This window comes from Pongo abelii, chromosome 8 (assembly GCF_028885655.2).
Source record: "Pongo abelii isolate AG06213 chromosome 8, NHGRI_mPonAbe1-v2.0_pri, whole genome shotgun sequence".
In the NCBI taxonomy this organism is placed as follows: Eukaryota; Metazoa; Chordata; class Mammalia; order Primates; family Hominidae; genus Pongo; species Pongo abelii.
Genome location: NC_071993.2, coordinates 94,128,353 through 94,143,848, shown reverse-complemented (window position 1 = coordinate 94,143,848; position 15,496 = coordinate 94,128,353). Strand labels below are relative to the sequence as shown.

The 15,496-nt window shown below is 41.2% G+C and overlaps 1 long non-coding RNA gene across 1 annotated transcript; it reads left to right on the top strand.

Moving 5' to 3' along the window:
- Positions 1-2,426: 2,426 nt before the first annotated feature.
- On the top strand, positions 2,427-13,706 carry LOC134762013 (uncharacterized). The gene is made up of 3 exons (XR_010141450.1): positions 2,427-2,476; positions 9,693-9,837; positions 13,284-13,706. It is a non-coding gene; the product is annotated as an uncharacterized LOC134762013 (long non-coding RNA).
- The last annotated feature ends 1,790 nt before the right edge of the window (positions 13,707-15,496 follow it).

Genomic DNA, 15,496 nt, shown 5'->3' with positions numbered 1-15,496 from the left:
TAAGCAAGAGGGTTCTGGTATACATTTTCTCTTCCTACTCACTAAGGATCTACCAAAGCAAATCATTTGTAGAACAAGGAAAGTTATAAAATTCTCTCTCTTTTTTTTTCTTAAGAAAACTGGGTAAGGCCCTTAGACTAGCTTGGCTAGGAGGATGGTTTCTGTTCATATATTTTCTGGTCTGGTTTTCTCTTCTGTCATTCATGGTTTTTGATTATTATATTCTGAGTCATTGACTCCTGGACAATCATTTCCCAGTTGTGGGAAGGTCTCCATTGCTACCCATTCCAAGTTCATTCTATCCATGGTATCTTGTCTTTCATGTGTATGCTCTGTGAAATTTTGGCTGCTGGTTCTTCACCCCCATGGAACAGGCTCTACTTTCCTTTCACTGTGTTCTCCTCAATTATTCCCTGTGCTGCTCAGCACTGTCTGTGCACCTTCTTCTGGGGCTGCTTGTTGCAAGAGGGGTTAATCCTTCTAGTGTTTGGGATTGGGGTTTGGAGTGACTTCCAGATTGAGAGTGAGATGAAAAATAAAAAATATTGTGTACTAGGCAGAGGAAGTAATGGTACTTCCTGGAGGTGAGGTGATATAAGGGTAGGGGACACTGGGATGCACTGCCCAGATATCTCTTCAGGAAAGACTTATTCTCCTTTAGGAAAGACCAAGTCTCCTGAGGACTTACTTTCCTTGCTGCTAGATGATAGCTCTCTGGGTCACTTCCACTGGGGCATTGCCTTAGTTGCAGATAGCCTCTTTGCCTGAGGTCACAGCCCCTGCTGGAGGCCCACAGCCAGTGGCTGATCGACAAGAGGTATGAAGGTTGAGACCTCTCTTGTCCCCAGTCAAGTCACCTGGGAAGGGTCATCTTATTTTTAGAACTCCCTGAAGGATCACCTGAGGCTTTGAGGCTGTGCTGCAGTTCGACTACTAGCTCTGCTCCATCCTGCTTTCTTTCCATGGGTGTTGACCACACGGGAACACCCTAATAAACCTCCTACACATTGGTCTCCATCTTGGAGTTGGCTCCCCAGGGAGTTCAGTGCTGTGTTATGGTGTTACACACCATCACTGATTTTTTTTCAACCATCTCCCAGCAATCTTGGCATGTTCATTTATTCAAATTGTTCTCCCAACATTTTCCCCCATGAGAGCCACAAAAAATGGAGGATCTGGGCAGATAATCAAGGAAGGCATTCAGGCATTAGGTTAAACAGGCAAAGTTCACTATGGGAACTGAGGTTTGAGTATGGGAAGTGGGTTCAGTAAGAATCTGCTAGAACCAGGGTAAAGGCGAGGGCTGAATCAGCAATAGATTAGCATTGAGTGTGGAGCTTGTTACACATCTTCTGGTTAAGAACAGGTTTAGCCTCAGAGTCTGGGGAGCCAGAAGGGAGTAAGAGGAAAAGGTAGGAGGAGGGAAATTTGGAGATTAGAGGTCAACGGCTTAGAAATAGAGACAGGAAACTAGGCAAGTGATACAACATTCATACACACACACACACACAAAACTGTATTTGGGAAAAGAACTGAGCTTAAGGAGGACTATACCCTTGAAATAGCTTCCCCTTTCAAGGTTCTTCTCTGCAAAATTAAAGACGACCTTTTTTATTAAAAACCTCCTGACAGAGATTCCTCACATTCATTCTCCTAACATGCATTATACACGGGGAACATAGCTGCAGGAAACATAATGGAAACAAGAAATATAAATAGCTAATCTATATTTATGAGCACAGGAAGGAAGTGTCAGCCAGTGTCAGGAAACAAGAAGGGGGATGTTAGGGTCCAGAAAAGGAGCAGATAGAGGAGGCTGCTGACTTTGCTTAGTTCCATCAGGGTTGGAGAATTTGCATTTTGAGTGGGTCCAGCAGATGGTGCTGCTCCAGTAGAGAGCAGGAAAATCATTTTGTATGTTTACAATTCTGAACGAATATGATTTGTAAAATTCCAACCCTATCTCCTCAGACATTAATATATGTACAGACACTAGTGTTTACAGCAAATCCTAATCTTGGTTTCATCAATGGTCACCTACCTGGGTCATTCTTATTTCGTATAGTAGCAATGCTATCGACAAGTTTCATGATTTTCTCTTGCCAGTTCCTCCCAGGATGATGGGATTTGGAGTCAATCCTGCAGTAATTGCTGGCACTATCACCTGCTGTCTTGTGTGCTTGCACGATAGTGCATCTGAAAAACATCTTCAGAAATGCACTGTTAATGCTCTGTGTTTCTATAAATATAATAAGGTTTAAGTATATACCTAATTGTATATAAGAGCCATAGTAATATGAATAATATTACACAGGCAGGAAATAAGTCAATAAGTCATTAAAAGGTCATCGTCTTAGTGTGCTAGGGCTGCCATAACAAAATACTATAGATGGAGTAACGTAAACAATAGACATTTATTTTTTTCACAGTTCTTGAAGCTGGAAAGTCCAAGAGCGAGGTCTGGCAGCAGTGTCAGGTGAGGACTCTTTCTCTGGCTTGCAGATGGCTGCCTTCTCACTGTGTTCTCAAAGGGTAGGAAGAGATCTCTCTCTCTCTCTCTCTCTATCCTCTTCTCTTTCTGTCTTCCTCTTTCTCCCCCATCCTGCCTCACTCTCTGACTCTTCTTACAAGATTACCAATCCTATCAAATTAGAGCCTTACTCTTATGACTTCTTTTAATCTTAATTGCCTCTTAAAGGCCTTATCTTCAAGTACAATCACCTTGGGAATTAGGGTTTCAACACATGAATTTTAACAAGACACAATTCAGTCCATTGAAATCGCTAAATATAAAAGGACTAAAAACGTAGCTGTGCCGGTAGTGGTAAAATGTGGGAACCAACACATATTTTCATTAGATGCAATACTCATTATCCTTGACTCTAATCCTAAATTGTGAGAAAATAAATTTCTGTTTATTTTTAGAAATGACTGAGAATTTCCAGCCACCAGGTAGTTTCCAAAATGTTTCTTTTTCCTTTGTTGTTTGCTTCCAATTTTTTAAAAATTTCAAACCTACAGAGAAGTTGAAAGAATAAACATCCATATGTAGACTCACCACCAACTGTTCACATTTGGCCACATTATCTTACTTCCCAATCACAGCCTTTCAGCTTGGAATGTAACTTAAAGGATGTTTGAGTCAACTTTCATTCTATACACAATCTCAGTACAAGGGGTCATTGGCCTCTAAGATCTCTGGTGATGAGGAACTCAGCTATCTTTGAGTTAGCTGCTTGTGTGTTTTTTAGAGGCCTCTGGTTGTCACTAAGTTTGTGCTTAAACTGAAGCCTGGCCCTCTATAACTTCCACCAGGGCTTTATATAACCCTTCAGCTAGACAAATACTAATGCTAGTTCCTTTCTTACATGATAGCTTTGTAATGTTTGAAGGCAGTACACGTGTCCCCTTCTTTAGTTTGAAAAAAAAAGACTAGCTAGCTGTGATTCCTTCATCCATGCCTTATTTGGAGTGGTAAGAAGTCTTTACTTTCTTGAGTAGTAGGGTCACATATTTACAAAGCACCACTGAAATTCTATAAGACAATGAGGCTTCTTGATTTGCTCTAATGGATGCAATCTTTCTTTACTCACTCCAGTTGGCCCTGTCTCTTTGGGGTTTGTGGAAATCAGGAGCCCCCCAGGACAACCCTCAGGTTCAATAACTGATAGAACTCACTGAAAACTGTTATACTCGTAGTTATGGCTTATTACAGTGAAAAGAAAGAAATGAAAATCAGCAAAGGGAAGAGGCATGATGAGGCAGGGTCCAGGAGAGTTGCAAGTGCAAAGCTTCTAGTTGTCATATCCCAGTGGAACTCTAGACAGTGCTAATTCCTCCCAGCAATGATGCTGGGCAATACACACAGAGTATTGCCAGCCAGGGAAACTCACTTGAGCCTTGGTGTCCAGAGTTTTTAATTGGGGCTTGGTTACATAGATATGGTTGGCTACCAGTAGATATGGTTGACCACCCATTGACCACCTTAGCTTCCAGCCTTCCAGAGGTTGGGTTGATATTGCAAGGCCCAAAGCCCCACCATAATCACATTGTTAGCATAGACTATCTGGCATGGTCTTAGGCCCCCAGGTAACCCCATCTTATCAGGCAGGACATTACAAAGGCTTAAAGTACTCTCAGAAGCAAAGGCCTAACTTCTCTTTGTGCAAAGTTCATTCTTTTCCACACAGGGTAGATTAGCTGTCTTTCTAATATCCCCTTTGTTCATTCCCTACTTCTCTACCAGATGGTGTTTAGGCATGTGGATCCCACTGCAGGGGGAGATGAGCCTTGATATGAGTGCAGGGCCTATTCTATCTCTTGCCTCTGCTCTGAAGTGGCTGATCCAGTCAGGTTCCCACAGCCTTACAGTGGTCTTCCCCAAGTGCAGTGTTGTTCCTAGGCTCAGTTAGACCCACCTTACCTTACATTTGCCAGGACTACAGATGCCACCGAGTTCAGCCAGGTCCCCTCTCTAGCCCCTGGCCTTGATGTTAGTGTTATCTCACCCCTAACTACAGAGGCTCCATTATAGCAGGTCCTGAAGCTGCCAATTCTGTTACCTACCTTGTCTGGTTCTACAGGGGAGTCTGGGAGCTTCTGGGGCCCTTCTATGCCTTTTAAGAGGAAAGGCAAGTTTAGGAGTGGGAACACAGGCCCTCTTTCTGCGGAACCATGCCTCCCTGCTGCCTTCCTTGTTCTGTGGTAGCACCAGGTTGGTGTAAGCCATTCTACACCACAGTCTCTTCTCAGAGTTCTGAGCTAGGACTGGGGCACAAGCCTCCTCTGCTTTTGCATCTGGCTCTCCCCCAGTTTATGTACCATATCCTCTTCTTCCCTCTTCCAGACTGTGGCCTGGAGGAGGCAAGCCAGGACACAAGTGTCTGCCCACTTGCTTTTGCTACCATTTGCCTTCTGCTATTTTTCCCACAATCCACCAGGCCAACAGGAAGAACTGCATCTATATCAGGTTTTCCTCCATCCCGAATAAGGAGGTATTTAGGTTATATTAGCTGAATAGTAGAACCAGATATAAAGAAGGGGAAAGAATGGCTGGGCACGATGGCTCACACCTGTAATCCCGGCGCTTACGGAGGTCAAAGCGGGCAGATCACTTGAGGCCAGGAGTTTGAGACCAGCCTGGCCAATATGGCAAAATCCTGTCTCTACTAAAAATACAAAAATTAGCTGGGTGTGGTGGTGCATGCTGCAATCCCAGCTACTCTGGAGGCAGGAGAATTGCTTGAACCCAGGAGGCGGAGTTTGCAGTTTTCTAAGAGGAAAGAAAACTATTAATATTTTCAAAATATTATCTCTATTATGCTTGTGTAAAGAGTTCAGTAGCAGTGAAAACCTGACCCATGGAAAACAGGAAAACTTCTTCCTCTTTTCCCTCTTTCCCTTCTTGTCATCTTTCTTACAGCCCATAGACTTCACAAATAACTTAGCAACTAAAAGGTCATAGTTTTGGAAATGGAAGGCAGGTCATGTGATTCAATGGAATGTTAATTTTCATGGTAATGATAATAGCTGCCATTTATTTGAACTCTATGTACCAAGTATTGTGCTGGATTAATTTAATTTAATTTAATTAATTTAATTCTCCCCAAAGCCCTATTACTATACCATTACCCCCATTTAACAGATGAGAAAACAGGCTCAGAAAAGTTAAGTAATTTTCCGAAAGTCCTATAGCTGGCACTGGAATTTAAAGCCAGTACCATTTGACTACAGGGTCCATGCACTGATTGACTACCCCTCCTAAACTGCCTTTTGATGAGGGATTCATATTTCTGTTTTCTTTGTAATTGCCACATGAAGGCATTCAATAAAACACTACTTTATGCTCAGCTGCACTCAGTTTTGCAAGCTTCCAAGGATCCCTTGGTGATAAAGGAGTAATGTGGCACTTAAAACCTGGTTTGATATTGGCACACACCCTAAAAATGCTGCTGTTATTACTGAGGAAACCAGCCACTTGGGACTCTTACCTTCCTAATCGCTTCTTAAGGGAACTTGTAATGAATCTAATTGGAAGCATCTACTTAATTCCCTACAGGATAATATCACATAAACCAGAGCAAGAAAGGTGTTAAAATCAATAAAGGAGAGAGAAAGAACTAAAAATATAGAGCTAAGGATAGGAGGGCAGGCAGGGCATTGTATATTTGTAGCTCAGGAGAAAAGTCTGGGGTACTTTTTGATAACTGCTGTATGTGCAAAAAAAATGTGTTTGGGTGTGGGAACTATGAGCACATATGTTCCTTTAGACATCTGATAATCTAAACTATGGTAATTTCTGTGGGTATCAATGAAAAATCTGTGGTGCTGATCCGTTCAAAGGGCAGCACTATGGGCAAATTTCAGATCATACTGAGAATTGAGGCTGTGTGACTGTGATCAAGATTGTACTGGAGCTATCATTTGGTTATTCATTTACCCATTACAGAGTTGAGCTGGGGCTGGGCACAGTGGCACACACCAGCGATCCCACCACTTTGGGAGGCAGAAGTGGGAGGATGGCTTGAGCCCAGGAGTTTAAGACCAGCCTGGGCAACATAACAACACCCTGTCTCTGCAAAAAAATATTTTTAAAAATTGGGCTGGGCGTAGTAGCTCATGCCTGTAATCCCAGCACTTTGGGAGGCCAAGGTGGGTGGATCACTTGAGGTCAGGAGTTCAAGACCAATCTGGCCAACATGGGGAAACCCTATCTCTATTAAAAATACAAAAAATTAGCCAGGCATGGCGGAGCACACATGTAGTCGTAGCTATCCAGGAAGCTGAGGCACAAGAATCACTTGAACTTGTGAAGCAGAGGTTGCAGTGAGCCAAGATCAAGCCACTGCATTCCAGCCTGGGCAACAGAGTGAAACTCTGTCTAAAAAGAAAAAAAAAATTTAGCCAGGCATGGTGCCTGCCTGTGGTCCTGTCTACTCAGGAGGCTGAGGTAGGAGGATAGCTTGAGCCCAGATGTCAAGGCCACAGTGAGCTGTGATTGCATCATTGTACTCTGGCCTGGGAGATGGAATGAGATTCTGCGTCTTTTCTTTTTCTTTTTTTTTTTTCTCTTTTTATGGGTAGGACTTGGGTAGGTGGAGATGATATGATGGGGATTGACATTAGAGGGGAAGTCATTAGTGAGCAGAGAGCTAAAGATGGGAAAACGTGGTGTGTGTTCTGGGGTATGGAGAGTTATTTTCTCCAGCTAGACTTTCAGAAGTAAAGAAAGAGAGACAAAGCCAGAAGAGCTGAACAGGATCAAATTGTGTAAAATGATGACTGCTAGGACCCCAGGACCAGTGCTCAGTGTGAACCACAGTGGCATTGGGAGGGCCTGGGAGTAGGAAAATCAGTGAGGAGGCTCTGAGCTTGGGTTGGGCAGAAAGGGTAACTTTTTTACATTTGCTGCTTCCGAGGCTGCAGTAACAATACAGTCCCTCAGTCACCTCTTCTCTCATGGTTGTTCCCACTGTGTGTCTTGCTGGTTTCTCCTCTTGGTAAGCCTCCACCATCCCCCAGAGTTGTATTTTTTGTCTTCCTCTCCTCCTCCCCAACCATCTCCCTTCATTACATAACTTAAAACTGTCTTTTATTTTATTTTTATTTATTTATTTTTTGATATGGGGTCTCACTCTGCTTCCCAGGCTGGAGTGCAGTGGTGCAATCATAGCTCACTGCAGCCTCACCCTCCAAGCCCAAACAATCCTCCTACCTTAGCCTCCCAAATAGCTGGGACTCCAGGGGCACAGTACCACACCCAGCTAATGTCCTTTTTTATTATTTTTATTTTTAGTAGAGACAGAGTCTTACTATGTTGCCCAGGCTGCTTTCAAACTCCTGGGCTCAAGCAATCCATTTGCCTCAGCTTCCCAAAGTGCTGGGATTACAGGAATGAGCCATAACACCCAGCAAAAAATGTCTTTTACCAGTTTGGTTTTAGCTCACATTTCTGGGGAAATGGTCCTCAACGTCTCCTCCAGGGAGCAATGTTATCAGGATGGTAGTGGCAGCTGCCAGACTGCAAAAAGTGAAAAAGGAGGCTCTGAATTAGAGGCAGTGACCATGGTGAAAGGAGAAGAGAATAGGATAGGCTTTTATTTTTTTTCTCTTTTTTTTTTTTCTCACTCTGTCACCTAGGTTGGAAAATGCAGTGGCGTGATCTCAGCTCACTGCAACCTCCGCCTCCCAGGGTCAAGTGATTCTTGTGCCTCAGCCTCCCAAGTAGCTGAGATTACAAGCATGCATCATGATGCTGGCTAATTTTTTGTATTTTTAGAAGAGACGGGGTTTCACCATGTTGGCCAGGCTGGTCTTGAACTCCTGACCTCAGGTGATTGGACTGCCTTGGCCTCCCAGAGTGTGGGGATTATAGGTGAAGATAGGCTTTTAAATCCTGGGGTCAGCAGTCTTGGAAGAAGCCAAATCTGGAGAGAAGCTATGGGGTACTACAAAGAAGTTATTCATGTACAAAGTTGGGAAAAGCGCAGCAAGAGTTAACATTTATTAAAGCTCAGGTTAAAAGGATAGTGTTTTAGTTCATTTTCTGTAGCTTATAACAGAATAGTTGAAACCGGGCAATTTATAAAGAAAAAGAATTTATTTCTCACAGTTATGGAGGCTGAGAAGTCCAAGATTGAGGGACATCAACTGGTGAGGGCCTTCTTGCTGGTGAGGACTCTGTGTAGAGTCCCCCGTTGGCAAAGGGCATTACATGGCAAGGGGGCTGAGTGTGCTAGCTTGGGTCTCTCTTCCTCTTCTTATAAGGCCACCAGTCCCACTTCCATGATCATCCATAGTCCATGAACCCATTAAGCCATTAATCCATTAATGGCAGACCCCTCACAACCCATCACCTCTTAAAGGCCCCTTTCTCAATACTGCCATATTGTTGGTTCAATTTCAACATGAGTTTTGGATGGGACAAATATTCAAACCATTGTAGATTGTCTTGTCTAAATTGATTGAAACTACTCAAAATTAACTTCCTTTCTATCTCCTCACTTCAATAAGTCTCTGTCTCTGAGGAACTATTTTCTCCATTTTTTCCAAGAGTGTATCTTCTTAAAGCAAAAACAACAAAAACCTAAAATCCGATTTGTCATAGGTGTAATAAGTCAATCATCTAGAATTTCAGTTTGTGTGAAACCAAATATGCGGATAGTTTGAATTGTTAATGAAAAATTAACAATGAAAAATTTCCATCCGATGGATGTCTAATTTGTGTCCCACCATCTCCACGGAATTCTCACTACCCTTGTGAATACGTAATAGTTGCTGCCTCTAAAAGCCCCCAGATCTTTTATTTCTGAGTCATTCATTCTAGCAGGTAGTCTGGGCAGTCTCTTTTTATTTAGGCCTTTAAAAAACACTCTAAATTCATTTTTCCCTCAATTGGTATTTTCAAGCCATTTTAAGAATAGTTTTTTATTTCTCTTTAAGATATGTGTATATGAAGTGTATTTTTTTTTCTGGACAACTCTGGGAGTACAGTTGTCCAGAAAAATCCACGGATCCAAGGTTACTTCACTTCCTTCGGGATATCACAGCTCCTTTTAAACAACAACAACAGTTATTATAAGAATAGTAAAGATAAGTCTTAACGTGTAAATCCTTGGAAGGAGGTTCATTCAAAAAAATGAACTTCCTATTAAGGAACAAATAAACAGTACTTAATCAATTTATCTTTAAAGGTAAGATTTGAGAGGGGAGGATACCAGCTCCTGAAAGGACAGCAGGTTGAAAGGGAGACTTAAAGCACCTGGGTAGGCTCCCAGAGGATGTGGAAGCCACAGAGTCATCTAGATTTACTTCCCAGTTTCCTCATCCATGTTAAAGGTAAACATTAAAGTGGAGTGCATTTCTATCCCTGTTTTCCTTTCTCTGAGTTTGAAATCCAAGTTGTCATTGGATAGCTTCATTAAATGGGGTGCTCTTTTGTTTTCATTATTGTTCACAGGAAAAGCTGTATTTATGGCCTGCTAGTGAATTTGAATAAATTGGGTTTAAAATGATTTTCAGGGTTTTTACGTATTGACTGCTTTGAAAAGAACAAAAGCAACTCAGAACAAATGCCTGTGGCAAATTGCTTGGTACTATTAGAAAATTTCACTCATTTACAAAGAAATATTTCTTTTAAAAAATGGAGACTCTATAATAGATTTAATGCTATATATAGTTGTTCCTTAAAATAATGAATTGTTTGCAAATTTAATTAGGTCATATATATAGCAATATGTTTAAAATAAGACCTCTTTCCATTCATTACAGCCTATTTCATAAGATAGAGAGTGCTATCCTTTAATTGCACAAGGATGCAGTAAATTATAGTCTTAAAATTCCCTACCAAGGTCTAATTTGGGTCAATGCTGAGATGATGATGCTTCACAACTTAGCCACAACCAAATCTTGATGAATTTGCAGCAGAGACTCCAGAGATAGTAAGGGTTACTATCTCAAATTATAGTTATTGAAATGAACTGTACCCTTAAGTAACCAGGATCTTTTCACAAACTTTAGCTGAAGAATGGCAGCTAACAGAACTGAATCAATGAGGCTCAGCAAAAATTTAAAGAAATCTTTTGGTTGATCAGTGTTCATGAGAACCAAAGATCTGAACATCTGCTCTTCCAATTCTTGTAGGACATCTCTAACAGTAAAGCCACCCATTAGCTGTGTTTCTCAATTTCAGATACAAAGATTTTAAGACTAATGCCTAAATTCCTCCTCCAAAGGTTTTAATTGGTTTAAGGTGCAGTCTGGACGTTGGGATTTTTACAAGCTCCCAATCAATTGAAAGAAGCAGCCAAGGTTGTGAACTTTAAAGGTTTACAGGTTTCTAAGTTTAGTGGCAACCTCACAGCTGCTGATAATTTCCTCTTAAACCTAACAATTCTGTTTCACTTAGCCAGTGAATGGTGATATCCCTCTAGAAAATAAATATCCAAACCTGGACCTTCGTTTGATGATGAAATGAGAGTTTCTTAAGCTGGCATGAGTAGTTTTTATATTTCCCTCATGGCTCTAATATACAGTCAGGGTTGCAAACTGCTGCTTTACAGTTATTTAGACCTAGCCAATGTGATGCTCTTTCAATGTAGATAGCTGAAGAAAATACACGTGATTAATCATTAGAGCATTTTATTTAAAAATGGAATTTTGCTTAATAACGATTCAATTTTTGTTTATATCACTTATGTAACAGATATATGTTCCAGTTAGAATAGCCTTCTTCATCTAACTTACAGTGCCTGGGAGGCAAATCCCAATACCTGACCAAAATGTACCTAAGTGAAAGAAAATTGGCGTTATGAATACAGCAAGTCCTCACTTAACATCCTCAATAGGTTCTTGGAAACTGCAACTTTAAGTGAAATGATGTACAACAAAACCAATCTGACCATAGGCTAATTGATATAAACCAATGTTAAGTTCCTAAGCCCCAAAACACTTCTAATATTAAACATTGAAATAAATGTGAGCTATACATATATTTAAGAAAGATAAATAAAAACAACTAAGATGATTATTTACCCCATTATTCTAGTTCAGGGTCTCAGGTGGCCAGAACTCACTCAGGGTGCGAGGCAGGAGGAACTATCCCTGGACAGGACACCAGCCCATCACAGGGTGCACTCACACAAAACCACACTCACACTGGGACCATTTGGACACAACAATGAACCTAACGGGCACATCTTTGGGATGTGGGAGGAAACAGGAGTACCTGGAAGAAACTGACGTAGACATGGGGAGAATGTGCAAACTCCACTCAGACAGTGGTGCTTGCTGAAAATGTATATTTTTCTTATCAACCTTATAATGAAATGACATTGAACGATGACATTATTCAAGGACCTGCTGTACATTTTAGTTTAACAATTTTTCTACCTAAATGTGAGGAGTCTGTCACTCAGTTTCCAATACCAGATTTTTTCCCATGGGCTTAGGGTGTCTACTCTTTTTTCCTTTTAATTTACATTTTATTTTATTTATTTATTTTTTAGAGGCAGGGTCTTACTCTGTAGCCCACACTGGAGTGCAGTGGTGTGATCATAGCTCACTGTAACCTTCAACTTCTGGGCTCAAGAGATCCTCCCACCTCCACTTCCCGAGTAGCTAGGACGACAGGTGCATGCCACCATGTCTGGCTAATTTTATTTTTTGTAGAGACGGGGGCCTTCATATGTTGCCCAGGCTGTTCTCGAACTCCTGGCCTCAAGCAATTCCTCCCCTCTACGCCGCAATGCTCTCTACTCAGCAGCCCAAAGTGCTAGGATTACAGGTGTGAGCCACTGTGCCTGGCTGGATGTCTATTTTGTTTGTTTGTTTGTTTGTTTGAGACAGGGTCTTGCTCTGTCACTCAGGCTGGAGTACAGTGACACGATCATGGCTCACTGCAGCCTTGACCTCCCGGGCTCAATCAATCCTCCCACCTCAGCCTCCCGAGTAGCTGGGACTACAGGCGCAAACACCACACCTGGCTAATTTTTGTACTTTTTGTAGAGATGGGTTTCTGCCATGTTGCCCAGACTGGTCTCAAATTCCTGGGCACAAGCAATCCTCCTGCCTTGACCTCCCAAGTGCTGGGATTACAGGCGTGAGCAGCCACACCTGGCTGCAATTTTGTAACTGCAGATCAACTCAGGCTGCTCATCTGGGGGAAAGTGTTATTTTACCTGTTAATATCCACCCCTTGTTAACACTGTGGCATTCTTGCTTGGTGTCTCCCCTAATGAAAAGGTTTTTATTTTCTCTCAGGTGAAGTCACTCCTTACCTGCTTCCTTTGTGCGTTTGGTCCGGAATATTCCTCCTGAACTGGGGCAGAGGCTCTCTAACTGTCTTCACTTTCTCACCATCTGCTTTGAGACTTCTTTTTCAGTTAACATCCATTTGATTTATGGCTCAACTTTATTCATAACTTGCCCCTGGTTAAAACAATTATTTCTTTATTTAAGGATTTCAGCCCAAATAGCCTCATTCCTAAATAATTTCCTAGATGCTTCTCATACAGATGATTGTTGAACAAAACTTTGACAAGCACTGATTGCTCAAAGGGATTTCTACCAAGGCTCACTTATTGTTAAGATTAAAGGCCTCTTTTGGTATTGCCAAAAGTTTGAGGACAAAGAACCTTGTGCGCACTATGTACTGTTTGAAAAATGAATGGCGAATTTTTAAGGCCAATAATTTTTCCTAACATCATAAAAATTCTACATACATGATTCTATATTATATTACCTGGCTATTCAATATTATTTAATGTTTTTCTTTCTTTCATTAGACATTTTACAAGAGTTTGCTACAATGTGTAACAGATCTAGAGGTTGGGGGATAAAAGTGAATAAAAGGTCTAACATGACTACAAAGATCACATCTGGAATTATGTCAAGAGTAGATGGTCACTGGATGTTTTTGAATGACTGGATGCCAAATGGCAAAGCAAGGAGATGCACGGGTGAAAAATGCCCATCTCCAAGTTGGATGATGTCAGGGCTCAGAAACGACTTCCAATCTCCTCTTATGCTGGTGCCAAGAGGCACCTTTACACTACTGTATTATAGAGACATTGATACTGGAGCATTAGGAATGGCTGTATTCATAGAAGATGTTTTCAGAGACATGGCAAAGGGACCCTTCTTTGGTCAACTGTTCATCCTAAAGTGCGGTACAATTTTTTAGAAAAATAAAATTCAATTATGTAAATTATACTATTTTCTTGGAAATGGCAGTCTTAAAGTGTTAAAAGGATTATTATGTTCAAGAAAAGAAAACAAGTGGTCACAAGGTTGCTAGGTAATTTTTTGAAGTTTATTTTGCAAACATAATAAGAAAAATATCTATACTGTGATTGCTTCCCACTGTAGGTGACACCATCTAAAGTGACTCAAGTGCCCTTGAATTTGAACAGAATAAGGACAGGTTGATTGCTAAAATACAGGCCTCCTATAAAAGCTTTGGTGCATAGAAATTATGACCTTACAAATTACAACATTTTATTTTTATTTTTGTTTTTTTGAGATAGAGTCTCCTTCTGTTGCCCAGGTTGGAGTGCAGTGGTATGATCTCAGCTCACTGCAACCTCTGCCTCCCAGGTTCAAGCAATCCTCCTACCTCAGCCTCCCAAGTAGCTGGGATTACAAGCATGCACCACTGCACTTGGCTGATTTTTGTATTTTTAGTAGAGATGGGGTTTCACCATGTTGGCCAGGCTAGGCTTGAACTCCTGACCTCAGGTGATCTGCCCGCCTCAGCCTCCCAAAGTGCTGTGAGCCACCACACCCAACCCATATTTTACATTATGGTAAATAATGTTTTAGAAACATGGATTCATCTGTAGATAATAAAACTATCTCTTTCCAGAATTACTATTGCCATTGTGCAGTCTGTCAGTGTTTTCTGTTGATTACTGCTATTAGCCAAAAGGAATTATAAACAGGAAATACATTATACCAGAGCAAATTAGCAAATTCAGCATCATTAAAATTTCACTCAAGTTGTAACATAAGATATGACTTGTTTAATGTTGCTTATACCTGGAGTCGTGTTAAATGTGAAGTGTTAAGGAAACTTTGGAGAAATGCACATTGTTAGGATGCTTTCAGGAGTGACTTATTTCTTCTGCTGAAGGAGAATATTTAAAAGCTCTAGAAAGAAACAGCTAGCATCTGGAGGGTATTGGCGCCCCTTTATCATGGTGTAATGCTCCAAGAGATTGCCTGCTCCTTCTCTCTTGCTGCCCTACTGGGGTAGTAGAACCCCAGCTCTGTGCAAATGGGGCAGTGGAATGTGAGGGGAAAATGGTGGAAGAAACAGCCTCCTACCAGACTAACTCCCCTCACCTGGACCAGTGCAGTAGCCTTTTACATGCCTTCCCTGGCCTGCCTCCAGTGCCTTTCAAAACATAATCTGAACTTCTATTTTTGGGAAGATGGAGTATCTTTCTGTACTTCTGCCATTAAGAACAACGAAAAACTCTCAATGTTATATATAAAACAAACATAAGAAGATTTTCAAAGGTGAAAAAAAGAAGCCAGACCACCTAGGGATCTAGGGACTCAAAGTGTAACAAGGTGGTGGGCTCCCTGGATTATGTTTTTGTCCCATATATCCCAGACTTGGAGAGAAAGAGGCCGACAACCCAGAAATAACAATGTGCACATACAAGTAAAGCCCCAACAAAAGCCTACTCTCTCCAGCCAAAAGACCAGTAAAAGAGAAAATAGAATTCAGCAGCATATATAATAATATATCATGACCAAGCGAGGTTTATTTCAGGCTGGCTCAGTAGTTGAAAATGAAGCTATTTAATACATCGTATTAACAGGCTAAAGAAAAAATCCTTGATCATAACAATCAATGGATACAGAAAGACTCTGACAAACTTCAACACCGATGAATGATCTTAAGAACTATCAGAAAAATGGCAATAGAGGGGAATTTCCTCAACATAATAAATAATATCTACAAAAAACTGTACACATAACATTATACTGG